Below are 15,607 nucleotides of genomic sequence, written 5' to 3'. Positions count from 1 at the left end.
TTCGAAAAGTAGGTTATTAATTTGAGTGTACGTGACATCTTTTTTCTTGTTGAAGTTATCACTTAAATTATATTTAAAGAACTTGATACTGAACTTGATATAGAAAATAAATATGCGTGTCTTAGTGTGACAAACTTAACAGCAGGGACATATATATATTTTCTTTATTTCAATGTTTTCTGATCTGCTTGGAGCATCTGAAAGCAACATTTGCTTTAGAAATAACTGCTATTCGAGGAATAAGATCAAACAAGGGAATTGCAATTATATGCATTGTATGTCATCTAGGTTCGGTTCTGCAAACGTGGTTGATTTATTCCTGTTTCAAACCAATTTGCCAACATGTAATACCAATGCATCAACCGCCAAGCCAGCATTAGTTATACCAATGGCATTGCTTTGCAGTTGTACTGTTCTGATATATTTAGTGATGATGGTGAGAGTTTACAGGAGACTAAATAATCAACCGGCTTCTTCAAACAACACTTCGATGGAACAGATGACTACTAAAAGCAATTTGTAGTAAAAAAAGTATTTGAAATTATTTCCAAGTAAACAGGTTTTCGCGAATAACAATTATTGAACTCGTTTGGGGGGTTATGAAATCGTACACGTCAAGGGGCAATACATTGGACACGTTTAATTTGAAAAATTCGTTTCTGGAAATCGGACACATTTTGTGGGATGTACACGTTTATTAAAGAGTGTTACGTATATACAAAGGAAATCTTTAGAAATGCCTGTCAGATAAGGCAAAGTAATTTTCTCCTTAAAGTTAAGAGGTTCATCTTCTCTGTATGTTAATAACATCTTTATTTTTTTTTAAACTAGTCGAAGATACCAACCTTCTGATGTGGTTTGCCAAAACTGATATTTTTGAAACTGTAAATGCATATTTTGCCCGTCAATTTTGCAATTAACATTTTATAAAAGTCTAATTTAATCATTTCATCTTTCACTGATTTTTTTTTACTGTGGTCGTGTTTTGTTGTCTTGTTGCCTTTTTTTTCGTTTTCTTATGGTAATGATTGCCTTGGTTTTACACTTTTAGGAAATATACAATGTATCAATAAATTTCGGCTTAATTTTGTTATTTTATTGCATGTTCAGTTACTTCATAGATTAAATATTTACCCCACAATAAAATTTTAACAAACCCAATTCGAAAGTATGTTTTACAAAATAATATTCTATTCACTTTTCGTCTGTTGTCTATATCTGACTTATGTATCTAGATTATTGTATTCAAATAAAGTTTTATTTGGTAATCATTTTGAGGATTTATTTATATTTAGATAATAAATACGAACAATCGGTCACCATACTGTCATGATTGGCAATTGATGAATAGGTATTGATAGTATGGTGACGCATCGAAAACCTATAAAATCTTAAAAAACAATATCATTTTCTTAAATAAAAAAAAAAAGAACATGTTCAGGTTCTCAAACATGGAACAGTTTACCAATAAAAATAAAAATGAGTAATACAATAATCTTTTTAAACAAAATGTTATAATTATTTTAATCAATTGTGCAAATTAATATGTTTTTTTCACTATTATTTAGACACAATTGTATATTGTGTATAATATATCATTATAATACTGCATGTACTTATAAATATATTATTATTATTTTGAGGACTGTCCGGAAGATTAGTTTTAACTAATGGGATCATCCTCTTGAAATTAAGATAACTTACTTATTTACTTATATACGTATTTATTTATGACCAAATAAAAAAAAAGAATCAACTAAATGTATTACATGAAAGCGTTATGAACACAATCAGATTTTAAAAACTGCTCTACATGGAATACCGCTTAATTCATAAAGTAAATATGAAAATAAAGAAAAAGCATAAAAAACGACTTACTGCTTTTGGTTATATATCACGTAAAAAGTTAATCATAAAAATAGAAGCTTTCCGATAGGTAGAAATGATGTTTGGAATAATACTTTGTTTTAGGATCCAAGAAACTTTGTATGCATTTGTCATCATAGTGTCGGGTTTTTATCCATGCTTGGTTGGGTACTTAGGAATTTACAGATATAACGTGGTTATATTAACCGGGATGTCTACAGATAACTACATGTATATAATCGATATTCTCAGTTTTTATCGATAGTGTTATCTTATGAAGCATGTGTAGGAGAATAAAACTTTAACTTAATTTGTACTTTTTCATCCATAATGAAGATTATATTTTTTTCCATTTTTGCGGGGTTTCATTTTGATATGTATTACAAACTTGAAATCTGATGTTCAGTAGCTGTCTTTGGTTGATGCGATTCTAAAATGATATATAGATTGGTTTTACCGTTTGAATGGTTTTACAATAGCAATTTGCTGTGACCCTTTATCAAGTTTATATAATGCTGTTCAGTGTGAAACAAAACTCAGTGTTAAAGACCTTGAAAAAATAGTGCATATCAACTTTATATTTTACCATTTAAATAATTTTTTTACGAATTTCATAATAAATATGAACAATATTCGCCTTTTGTCAAATAGCATTAAGTGTATTGGGCTAATTTGACTTATTTTATATAATATGAAACGATAAACACCGTGTATTAAAGGAGTCTCACTTGCCAAGAAGTCTAAGTGGTGAATTTTTAATTGCACATGTTTGAATAAAATTATATCATGAAAAAAAAGTCGAACTACTTTGTATCACAATCTTTTCAACACTAAAGGTTTAAAATTCCAATCCAACACGTGGTGAGTGTGTTAAACTACAACATTGTACAATCTTAATTGACTAGAAGTGGTCATTTGTAAACCGAAGGTTGATGGGACTCTCCGGCCACTCAAGCTTTTACAGCCAAATAAAAACTAGGCGACACAAAATAGCATAATGGTTTATAAAAGAACGTTAAAGACCAATCAATTAAAAACTGTGTCAAATCATAGTTATTATAATCTTTTTTTTATTACCTGTTAGTGGCTTTGAACTAGCTGTCAGATAACTTCGGGTACTTTCAGATCTGTTCCTACTGTATTTTTGTCCATCTGATAAGTTAAGCCTTTTTCAACTGATTTTTATAGTTAGTTCTTATGTTGTACTGTTATACCACTGTCCCAGGTTAGGGGGAGGTTTGAAATCCCGCTAACATGTTTAACCCCGCCACATTATTTATGTATGTGCCTGTCCCAAGTCAGGAGTCTGTAATTCAGTGGTTGTCGTTTGTTTATGTGTTACATATTTGTTTTTCGTTCTTTTTTTATATATAAATAAGGCCGTTAGTTTTCTCCTTTGAATTGTTTTACATTGTCATATCGGGCCCTTTTATAGCTGACTATGCGGTATGGACTTTATTCATTTTTGAAGGCCGTACGGTGACCTATTGTTATTAATGCATGTGTCATTTTGGTCTCTTATGGACAGTTGTCTCATTGGAAATCATACCACATCTTCTTTTTTTATATTTAGAGTCCATGCACTAAATGTATGTTTAAATGAATATCTTAGGTATATATATTGCATGGTTATGTTGTTTATCAAGCGAACACTCTAGAAAAAACTATTTAAAATGTATTAATCTATTAAAGCAGAATTTTATGTAGATTAATCTTAAATCACAATCACATCTTTGTTTTCAAACATTTGAGTCAATTCCAATTGTGATTCAATAGATGATAAAAATCATGTGAATCAAAGAACATTTACGAACGTTAAAATTGAACAAAAAAGGTTTATTGGCAATCAATGTTTGTAATTTTATAAAGATATCATATTACACTTTAAATAAACATCGCAAAGTCAACATCGTAATAAAATTCTAGTCAAAGGTCTAAAGTTCTTAATTAACGAGTCTTATTTTTCTTATTCGCTATATTTTATTAAACTGTTATTCTATGAACTTATCGAAACAATACATTTAAAAACGTCCTTTGCTGACTATTTTCAAGAAAGTAATATAAAGTAGAGATTTTTACTTATATTTGCTATTTTTGAGATAAGTAAGATATGCAATTAACTTGTAACATGGGAAAAAATAATTAAAGTACATAGCACTTTAGAAGGAAAAACGACCAATAGGATAATTTCTATAAATATGTCAATATAACTAAGATTGTCTGTTAACTGTTTATACTGTCTTTCCTCTTCTATAATCGAACAATACCGTGATTCCGTAAATTTTCAATGGCACGCTATTATTTCGCTAACAAAGTCACATATGATATTATGAACTAACACATACAAGAATACCGTACTTATCAACCTAGTGGCTGAGTAATTCTTTAAAACAACGCGTTTACACGGAGAAAATCCAAAAAAGACGAGTTTACCTGTAATGCGCTGGAATCATCGTATCTGCAATTAAGGTAATCAGTTTAACTCTAGTGGTTATGCAGAAGACGGACGACAAGACTCGTTCAAAGAGTACACGAATCTAAGAACTGATACGGCAGCTTAATATAAAGGACAAAACCTTGTAAACCAGGCCAACAAATGTGATGTGGTTCACATACCTTATTCAACGTAGACTAGACTCTCCAAGTCAATATCTGAATAAAGTCGCTGTAGAATGTCTAGACAGTTTTCTCATATGTTATCTGATAATTCTATCATGTCTATGTTGTAGCTTTCTTTTTATCCCACCAAATCAAATGTTCATGCACTATCTATACAAACTGTGACAATTTTGCACAACCTATTGCGTGAAAGAAAATCTTGGGACCGATACTCTTCATTATATTTTTTATAAACATCATTTTGAAAAATGATATAAAAGTTCTATGTATTTTATACGCACATCAATCATAAGGAGTTATGTATTTCTGTATTGTATGTCTTCGTATATGCGAATTCTGTTCGTCTCCCATTTAAATGTTGATTGTGTAGTAGGTAGTACAGTATTATTTTTACGTTTTGGTACTTTCTTATATATTTTAATAAATTACTTGATCCAGTTTATTGTCTCTTTATTTTCTGACATACTTGTGTGAATGTTCCAATTAGTATATCCCTTGCTTGAGTTGACTTTTACATTTGTGGTATCACTTTGTTTTTTCTACATATAACCTGTGTACTCTGGTCACGAAAATCTTCAACACGGAAAACTTAAAGTGTTGGATCTACGATTGTATTCATCATAATTAGAAAGTAGCAGAAAAATAAAAATCTACGAATGTTTTCCGAAAGTCCATAGAATTCCGAATAAAATGCAATAATACAACTTGGAATGTTAACAACTAGCTATATATATAATGTGATTAAAGTCACTACACTCAGTGTTTTGAGAGCTTTGATTGTCATTCGTTATTCCATTGTGTTGCTAGAAGAACCAGGATGACTATGTTGCCTCTTATAGATTCTAACAACGATAACTACATAAACTAGGACGGTACAAATACAAAGCAATGACATTGTTATTACCAAAGCTATCTAGATACTTAAATAACTTGTATTACATACTGATAAACTGTTTTGAAACAGAAATATTTCAATTATCGGTTGAAGAGCAGAGCCAATACGACATACAATGCATCCAATAACAACTCCTTTGTTTGACGTTATTAATCTAATAGAAGTTATTTCTACCGAAAATGGTGCATTGAGACGCTCCAAGCAAATTAGAAAACATTGGAATAATGAAAAAAACATAAGTTTCTGCTGTTAAATTTGCTACACTGAGACATGCAGCTATATATAAGTTATATCGAGTCCGTTATCAAATTCTGTCAAAAAAATGTAGGTAATAACTTCAACAAGAAAAAATATGTCACTTATACTCAAAAGTATTACTAATTTGGTCATATTCACTTATTTGAAGATCTCACTTTGGTGAATAAAATTGCTGTTGGGTACAGTTAATCTCTATCTTGAAAATTTCCTTAAAATTACCATATTCAGTGGCAGCAACCCAACAAAGGGTTGTTTGACTCATCTTAAAATTTCAGGGCTGATAGATCTTCAACTATTGGCAGATTTGTTCTAAAGGCTTTAGTTTCAACAAAGAATGCAACATTATATGAACGTTAGATAAATTTCATAAAGGATAATTTTTTTTAACCGTTGCTCGGCAACATTTATTATGCTACCTTGTTTTTAAGCATCTATTCAACTGAAACAATAAATTTTGACACCAGGAAATAATTTAGGATATGTAGCTACATATATTTATTATGACTGCCATATTAAAAAAAAATAAGGTAAACATCTCATGTATAGGTGAATGAACAAAAAGAAAGAAAAACATGTAAAAACGGGTTCAAATTGAACCATATCGTATGCACCATAGTCGATTTAAATAAATATGAACAAATAAAGAGATACATGTTACAGGCTGCGATCATTTTCAATTATTTTGTTCAGGAATTTTCGAGTTCCTGAATTAACCTCCCCCTGTTTTCTGTTTTTATCCTGCAATGTCGTGTCGCTCTTTATTCTATTATTTATGTTTTGATGTCCCTGTGTTTTACTGACACATTAGTTTGTCTCTCGATTTCCTTTTCCAAAGAAACCCTTTCAAATTTTCATTTATAACATAAAACGAACTCTAATCATACGAATTAAGTGCGAATCTGACACACGATTGATTTGGTTAACAGATCACATGTGATAACGTCTTTCTTTATTCTGCTTTCCATATTAAAAGAGGGACGAAAGATACCAAAGGGACAGTCAAACTCATAAATCTAAAACAAACTGACAACGTCATGGCTAAAAATGAAAAAGACAAACAGAAAAACAATAGTAAACATGACACAACATAGAAAACTAAAGAATATTAAACAACACGAACCCCACCAAAAACTAGGGGTGATCTCAGGTGCTCCGGAAGGGTAAGCAGATCCTGATTCACATGTGGCACCCGTCGTGTTGCTTATGTGATAACAAATTCGGTAAATAGTCTAATTCGGTAGGTCACATTCATGAAAGGGAAGGGGATTGTAGTTACGACGTAAGGAACATATCCGATATCATTTGTGAAACGGTTATTCCATAACGGTCAACCAACTCGTGATGGCGTCCGTAAAATTTAAACGTCGTGCTTAAGTGAAGCGTTGCACTATATTCCTATTCAAACAATCATATCAGACTTAAAATACAACAACTTGTAAATGAAAATAAAATGTGTTTTATAATTGTCATTAGTTCTTTGGTTGTATAGTATGCATATGAAGATAAAAAAAATGGCGGAATGTTTTTACCAGTGATTAGACTATCAAATGTATAAGAAACCATTATGCTTCGTTCAGCTGTTCAATATTTTTTAAGAAAAAGGAGGGCACATAATTGAACAGGTAAAGGTAACATAATGGCCACTACTGCTAAATGATATTCAAATCAGTGAAATAAAGAACAGGTTCGACAATTGAATGACGTCACTACAATGCTTTAATTATTAGGGAGTAAATTTATAATAAACGAATCAAACTGGAAGTTTTCGAATGATCGATTTATCTCCAGTGTTGTTTATGTTGTTAAAAATGAACATTTTATCTTTTAGCCTGAATAGATAGTTATTAGATATGTTTGAACACATTTGTATGCAAATCTTTTAAAAAAGATGGTTAAACATTTTTCAGATGTCGTCTAAATTCTTAAGCGGATACAAAATTCACAACATCTCGTGTTTAACGTTATTTATCCAATCTTTGACAGTTAGATTTTTCAAATTAAAAAAAAAATATTAGCAGGCCTCACGTATTAAACATTAACATGTGAGGTTGAGAAATACCGTAAAACTCTTAATGCAGTACATAAGTGAAATCTGTATATCAATGTATGAAGTATTCAGTAAAAAAATGAACTTAAAGAAACAGCAATTTCACAAAAAATCACCAATTATGGATGAACAATAAAATTGCGTACCGGTATCCACTTTTGAAAAAATGAAAAGTAAGCATGAACTATTGTCAAATTGTTCTGAAAATAAGGAGATATCAAACAAAACATCTGTTTCTGAAAGCAGTGTTAAGCATTGGTGCAAATAAGGTACCCTCATTATAGTATTTTGGGTCGTTTTACGGATAGGATAACAATCATTTTCCATGGTCCTGTATAGATTAAACTTGCCGAAAAAATATAGTGTCTACGGATACATCTACAAAATACCATTGACTGGAAACCTTTGTCTATAGGGTACTTTTTTTTAAAGCTTCGTGTTAATGTTGAACATAGAAAACAACCAATAGCTACAAGACTCATAATCCAATGTTTATAAGAGGTTTCGGTTCTACGGTTGCTTTTGACAAGTATATTGATATCTGATAATTTGTAAATAGTGTTTATGATAAAGGTTAATCTTAAAATGACTTAGATGCTTGAAAAGTATGAAATTTTAATTTAACGGCTATTTCAAATCCTCAACATACATTTACAAAAAGGAAAGATTGGAAGTCCATTTTTTTCATATTATCCTTATGTTTTATGTAGAATAAACATATTTCTTTCCTATCTTAAAAAATGAGAATTGAATCAGAAACATTCAACAACAATCATTAATTTAATGTTCAATATTGTTCATGGCCAAGAAAAATTATCAAAGTTGTGGATATATTAAGAAGCTGTTTTTTAATTGCGTGACAATCAGGCAGCAACCAAATACCTAGTTGAATAAGCATACACGTAAAGGACTTTAAAAAGCAGCATGCAAAGTAAAAGATGATACATTAAATGAAATAAGTATCGCTCTTTGTCGTCTTAATTTATACAATTACCATTTTATAATTATCAATGCAATTCGACAAGGAAAAACATAATTATACAAATTAAAGAATATCATACTGTTAATCAACGATATTCGTAACAAAAGGGGGCGAAAGATACCAAAGGGACAGTCAAACTCATAAATCTAAAACAAACTGACAACGCCATGGCTAAAAATAAAAAAAGACAAAAAAACAACAGTACACATGACACAACATAGAAAACTAAAGAATAAACAACACCAACCCCACCAAAAAACTAGGGGTGATCTCAGGTGCTCCGGAAGGGTAAGCAGATCCTGCTCCACATGTGGCACCCGTCGTGTTGCATATGTGACAACAAATCCGGTAAATAGTCTAATTCGGTAGGTCACATTCATAAAAGGGAAAGGGATTGTAGTTACGACGTAAGGAACATATCCGATATCATTTGTGAAACGGTTATTCCATAACGATAAACCAACTCGTGATGGCGTCCGTAAAATTTACGAAGGGATGATTTCAACTTCACCATTTGGAACTCTTGGTTTAATAGCTTCCTTGTGAGCAGCAACCCTCTATCAAGAAAATCATGATAGGAAATGCAAGCACGGGAATATCGTATCAATTGGGAGATATATACCCCGTATGCAGGTGCTGCTGGAATGTTGCTACTTAGAAATCATGGAAATGGAAAGTTCACAATTGGAAAGCTGAAATCATCTCTTTTGTCGTAAAGTTTTGTTTTCAACCGACCCTCATTGTCAATTTCTAGATGTAAGTCAAGATATGAGGCCGACTTAACTGTATCTGTAGTATCCTTTATCTCTAGCTCGATTGGATTGATGCGTTCCAAATTGTCGCCAAATTTTGAATTATTTAGTGAAAAGCATCATCTATATAGCGAAAAGTAGAGTTAAAGGATATTGCTAACTTCTTATCTTTCTTTCTAAGAAGTTCCTGCATAACGTCAGCCTCATAATAATAAAGAAACAAGTTGGCAAGTAGAGGGACACAGTTTGTTCCCATTGGAATGCCGACAGTCTGTTGAAAAACACGTCCTCCGAACGTAACAAATATGTTGTCAATAAAGAAATCAAGCATCTTGATAATATCAGTTTCAGAGAATTTTTTGTTTGATCAGAGTGGTCCTTTACAAAGTAGGATTTATCCCTCCCTAAGACAAGATACTTTTATCTACGTAGGCCATTCTTTTAAACGTCCCCATCCCGCTACAAGTTTCTGATTCCCCATAACGAGTCTTTTTCACAAAACGTGTCAGATTGATAGACCTAAATGTGTTCGATTTCATAAAATTATACTTTTAAAACATGTTAAAGGCAAAAAATTGACGGACAAAGTATGCATTTACACAGTTTTGGCAAACCAGGTATTTCTAAAATTTCCCTTTGTATATATGTAACACTTTATAAAAAAACGTGTCTATCCCGCCACAATGTCTGATTCCCCTCCAAAGAGTCTTTTCCATCAAACGAATCCGATTTATAGCCCCTAAACTTGCCGCATGTGGAGCAGGATCTGCTTACCCTTCCGGAGCACCTGAGATCACCCCTAGTTTTTTGGTGGGGTTCGTGTTGTTTATTCTTTAGTTTTTTATGTTGTGTCGTGTGTGCTGTTGTTTGTTTGTGTTTTTCATTTTTAGCCATGGCGTTGTCAGTTTATTTTAGATTTATGAGTTTGACTGTCTCTTTGGTATCTTTCGTCCCTCTTTTATTAAAGAGTGTTACATATATACAAAGGGAACTTTTAGAAATACCTGTCAAATAAGGAAAGGCAGTTTTCTTCTGAAAGATAAAGAGCTTAATTTTTTTCTGTATGTTAATATTTCTTTTTTTCAAGACTAGTCGAAGATACGACAAAAATAATGTTTTTGAAACTTTTAATGTATATTTTGCCTTTCATTTTTTGCCATCAACATATTATAAAAGTCTATTTTGATCATTTAGTCATTCACTGACAGTGGTTTATATGGTTGTCTTTTGTATTCTTGTTGTTGCCTTCTTTCCGTTTTCTGATGGCAATGATTGCATTCCATTATTTTGACACTTTTAAGAAATATATACATACATTTCGGCGTTATTTTGTTATTTTGTTGCATGTTCAGTTACTTCATAGATTAAATATTTACCGCACAATATTATGTTATCAAACTCAATTCGAAAGTATGTTTTACATCTAAATATTCTGTTCACCTTTTTGTCTGTTGTCTATATCTGACTATGTATCTATATTATTGTATTCAAATAAAGTTTGTATTTGGTAATCATTTTGAAAATTTATTTATATTTAGACGCTTAATACGAATAAACTCTCACTATACTGTCAATAAATGAATAGGTATTGATAGTATTGTGACCGAGTGTGAAACAGTCGCATATTTACAGTGGTTAATTGTCAGTCGGACTGACTGGCTATAAATCATAATATTGGTGGATAAAAGACTAAACGTTATATGTTGACCTATCGTATGGTGCATTTTGTTGTAAATTGGGCTTTCAAGAAATAGTTTTACTGTTAAGAAAAAATGACATTGAAAAGTTTTCAGGTTTCTTTCTGAAATACCATTCGGTATTTACGTTTTGTTATTATATACATTGTTGTTCCACCTATAACGATTTCAAATTAAGTTTGACAAAACAAATCTGTTTTCTTAGAGTTTTGAACATTTTTACACTACGAATAAATTGCATTTAATAGAGTACGTTTCGTTTCAATTTATTATTTTTTTACGCGGGAGAAAATGTAAAATAATTGACTTTTAATTAAACCTACTAAAATTGTAAGTCATAGCTTTTAACTTAATTTGATCCGAAATTTAGCTCGTCAGAACAAAATAAAAACAACAAATATCAGCTATTTTGCTGAGGACTAGTGTTGCGAAATAGTAGCACAACGTACAATCTGCGACTATTGTTATTTTTATAGTAGTCTCCGGTATAAGTTACAAAAATAGGATTGTTGTGTATTCCTAATTCAGTGGTTATTTTCTTTCAACTGAATGTTAGATCAAATAAGATATGTGCACTACATTGAAAGTGTGGCTGTACTTTTAGATTGTATAGTATGCCCACATGGTTGTTGTTTGTTAATGTGTTACATATTTGATTTTTCGTTCATATTTTGTACATACATTAGTTCATTAGTTTTCTCGCTTAAATTGTTTTCCATTTGTCATTTCGGGGCCTTTTATAACTTTGCGATATGGGCTTTGCTCATTGTCGAACTCCATACGGTTACCTGTAGTAGTTAATTTCTGTCCCTTGTGGAGAGTTGTGTCATTGGCACTTATGCCAAAGCTTCTATATATTTTATATTTACAAATATGTACGACTCTTGGTCGAAACGTAAATCCACTTAAATACCAATTGTTCCCTCTTCTTCTATTTACAAATGAACCACCGAAACAGAGACCTATATTTAGTTGTAGATTCACGTGCCTTTCACTAGGTTTACATTATCATACACTATAACAACTAGGTGCTCATTAGCTCAGAATATGACAACTAGGTTCAAATTATCATACAATATGACAACTAGGTATACATTATGATACACTATGACAACTAGGTATACATTATGATACACTATGACAACAAGGTTCACGTAATCATACTCTATGACAACTAGGTTTACATTATCATACACTATGACAACTAGGTTCAAATTATGCATACACTATGACAACTAGGTTCACATTATCATACACTATGATAACTATGTTCACATAATCATACACAATGACAACTAGGTTCACATAATCCATACACTATGACAACTAGGTTCACATTATCATACACTATAATAACTAGGTTTACATTATCATACATTTTACCAAATACGATTCTTTATTTGTTTTTAGAACAATCAAACATAGATATAAATCTGTGATTATACTATACCTACATGTATGATTCTTAACTTTGAGGAAGTAAAGCAAGTTAGAGACTTAACTTAATTTAGATCAAAGGAGTAGGTCCGATAAGGGCCGATTTTGGCCTCAAATTTCAGGTTCATCTAACGAAAGATTTTGGACACTTTTTAAACACTAAAGTGTCTATTTCAATTGATTCGATTAGTTTATGTGAAAGATTATAACTGATTTAGTCATTAAAAACGCTCTGATTGAAGCTCAAATATGAAAAATCTATCAAATATGCAAAAAAACGTCACTTTTCACATGGTTTTTGTCAAAAATGAAAGTGGCCGCATCCGTGTTCATCCTCAACCTTTATATATGTTTTGCATTATCATCAAATACAACTTACATTTCAATATTATGAATGAACACAAATGCGGCCACTTTCATTTTAGACGAAAACCGTCTAAAAATTAACCAAAATGCTTAAATTTTGAAGATTTCAGTAATTTAGCATGACTTAATGATGCTAGAACGCGATATTTGTGCATTGCATTGTCAAAAACAGCTCATATCTATTAAACAGAAGCATTTTAGTTTCCAAAATATAGCTTAAAGATTACATTTTCACAATTTTCGAAAACTGCTATATTTTGGGGCCAAAAAGGGGTCTTATTGAACCTACTCCTTTGTTCCAGAGATTTCTTGCCTTTTTCTCCAATATCCATATTTCAAAGTCTGACTATCGATAGTTGCGTGACTTTCTATCTGTATTTACATTTATGTTCAGTTTTTGTTAAAAAAAACATGTTGTACTAAATCAATAGTTATGTTCTAAAATGTCCATAATTGTTGACAACAAAATATACTTACATTCCCCATATTTTACTTAACATTTGAAAACATCCCAATCTGATTTGTAGTTAGAATTTTTTTTTTTATTCATTACACCAGAATTTTTATTCATGAACAAGTGGTAGGGAAATTGCCTACACGTATGGGATTAGTCACTATCGGACTCAAGACAATCACAAAATGTGTGATGTATATTTCACATATTTAGTCCGAATTACCGGCAATGTACACCGATCTATACACAGTGCTATGGAAGTTCAGCAGTGAGGCGATGCATGGACTTGCATTACGTGATTGTGAAATAAGTGTTTAAAGCTCGACACGAAAAAATCTGGTCACGCCACCTCAAAAATACCTCTGTCAATAATTCTGACCAAATAAAAAAGAACCGAATCGAATAAATGTAATACATGAAAGCGTTATGAACACAATCAGATTTTAAAAACTGCTCTACACGGAATACCGCTTATTTCATAATAAACTAAAAAACTAAATATGATATTTAAAAAAAAGGCATAACAAGACTGACTGCTTTTGGTTATATAAAAATACTTTTTATTTATCATGTAAAAAGTTAATCATAAAAAATAGAAGCTTTCCGATATGTAGAAACGATGTCTGGTATAATACTTTGTTTTAGGATCCAAGAAACTTTGTATGCATTTTTCATTATAGTGTCGGGTTGTTATCCATGCTTGGTTGGGTACTTAGGAATTTACAGATATCACGTGGTTATATTAACCGGGATGTCGACAGATGACTACATGTAAATAATCGATATTCTCAGTTTTTATCGATAGTGTTATCTTATGTAGGAGAATAAAACTTTAACTATTATTAATTTGTACCTTTTAATCCATATTGAAGATAATATTTTTTCAAATTTTTTTGCGGAGTTTCTTTTTGATATGTATTACAAACTTGACTACTGATGTTCAGTAGCTGTCTTTGATTGTTGTGATTCTGAAATGATATATAGACTGGTTTTCCCGTTTGAATGATTTTACAATAGTAATTTAATATAATAATATAATTAATATAATTCTGTTCAGTGTGAGACAAAACTCAGTGTTAAAGACCTACATTGACCTATAATGGTTTACTTTTATAGGTTGTGACTTGGATGGAGAGTTTTCTCATTGGCAATCATATCATATATTTCTATATCTATTGGAGAAAAAGGCAAGAAATCTCTGGAACAAATTTGATATAAATTAAGTTAAGTCTCTAACTTGCTTTACTTCCTCAAAGTTTAGAATCATAGGCACAGTATAATCACAGATTTATATCTATATTTGATTGTTCTAGAACAAATAAAGAATCGTATTCGACTTCCGTACATTTGCCCTCAACAATGCGGAGCTGAAAAGACTCGGTGTCGACAAGATAGGCGACACATTCAGATCGGTACCCCTAAAAATAAACAAACAAAAACTAAAACATAAAAGACAAAACCAAAAAGATGGCCTTTATTCTTTTTGCCATTTTTAAATGTAATGATCTGAAAAATGAAGTTAACAAATCCATGCTGATAGTGATAGTTGATAAATCTTAACTTATCTATATAATTTTTACGAATTTATCTAGCGTTTTACATAGACATCTTCGGGTCAAAGGGGTCCTCTATCAATTAAGCATTTCAATACTTAATTGATAGAGGGTGCCATTTGGTTTCCGGTACCCTACCCTTTTCGTATAATTAAGATTCTACAAATGCCCAACATTTAAAACTTGCATATACAAAAGTGTGACCTTTTTCCATTTTGGTTTGGTTTCATGAGGTGTGTTGAAAAATTTACTACCAAAGTGACGATCAGGAAAATTTATGGACAGAAACACAGCCATGAACACCTCGACTTTTGGCTGTGAAAAAAAAATTCCGGGCTTTTTAATTAACAAGTAAAGGGATTTTTTAATTCTTATCATATATTTCTGATATTTTCTCCCTACCTATTCACATAATAATTAGCAGAAAAATGAACATATACAAGCAGCGCACCCTATAACCTAGTATATAGGAAGTCTACCCCCTGTTGAGATTACGACATGCTGAAAACATTTATGTTTTGAAATATCATTCCGTACCCAAACCGAACAGTAACCTCCGTACCAACATTAGGCAGGCAGGTACGATACAATTGGATGACAATAAAGTGAGAAACGAAATAGAAACGAATGAATAAACCGAAATAAAAGATTCAAAATGAACACTAATCAAATAACATCGAT

Source organism: Mytilus galloprovincialis, chromosome 12 (genome assembly GCF_965363235.1).
Source record: "Mytilus galloprovincialis chromosome 12, xbMytGall1.hap1.1, whole genome shotgun sequence".
In the NCBI taxonomy this organism is placed as follows: domain Eukaryota; kingdom Metazoa; phylum Mollusca; class Bivalvia; order Mytilida; family Mytilidae; genus Mytilus; species Mytilus galloprovincialis.
This window is presented reverse-complemented; position numbering follows the sequence as displayed.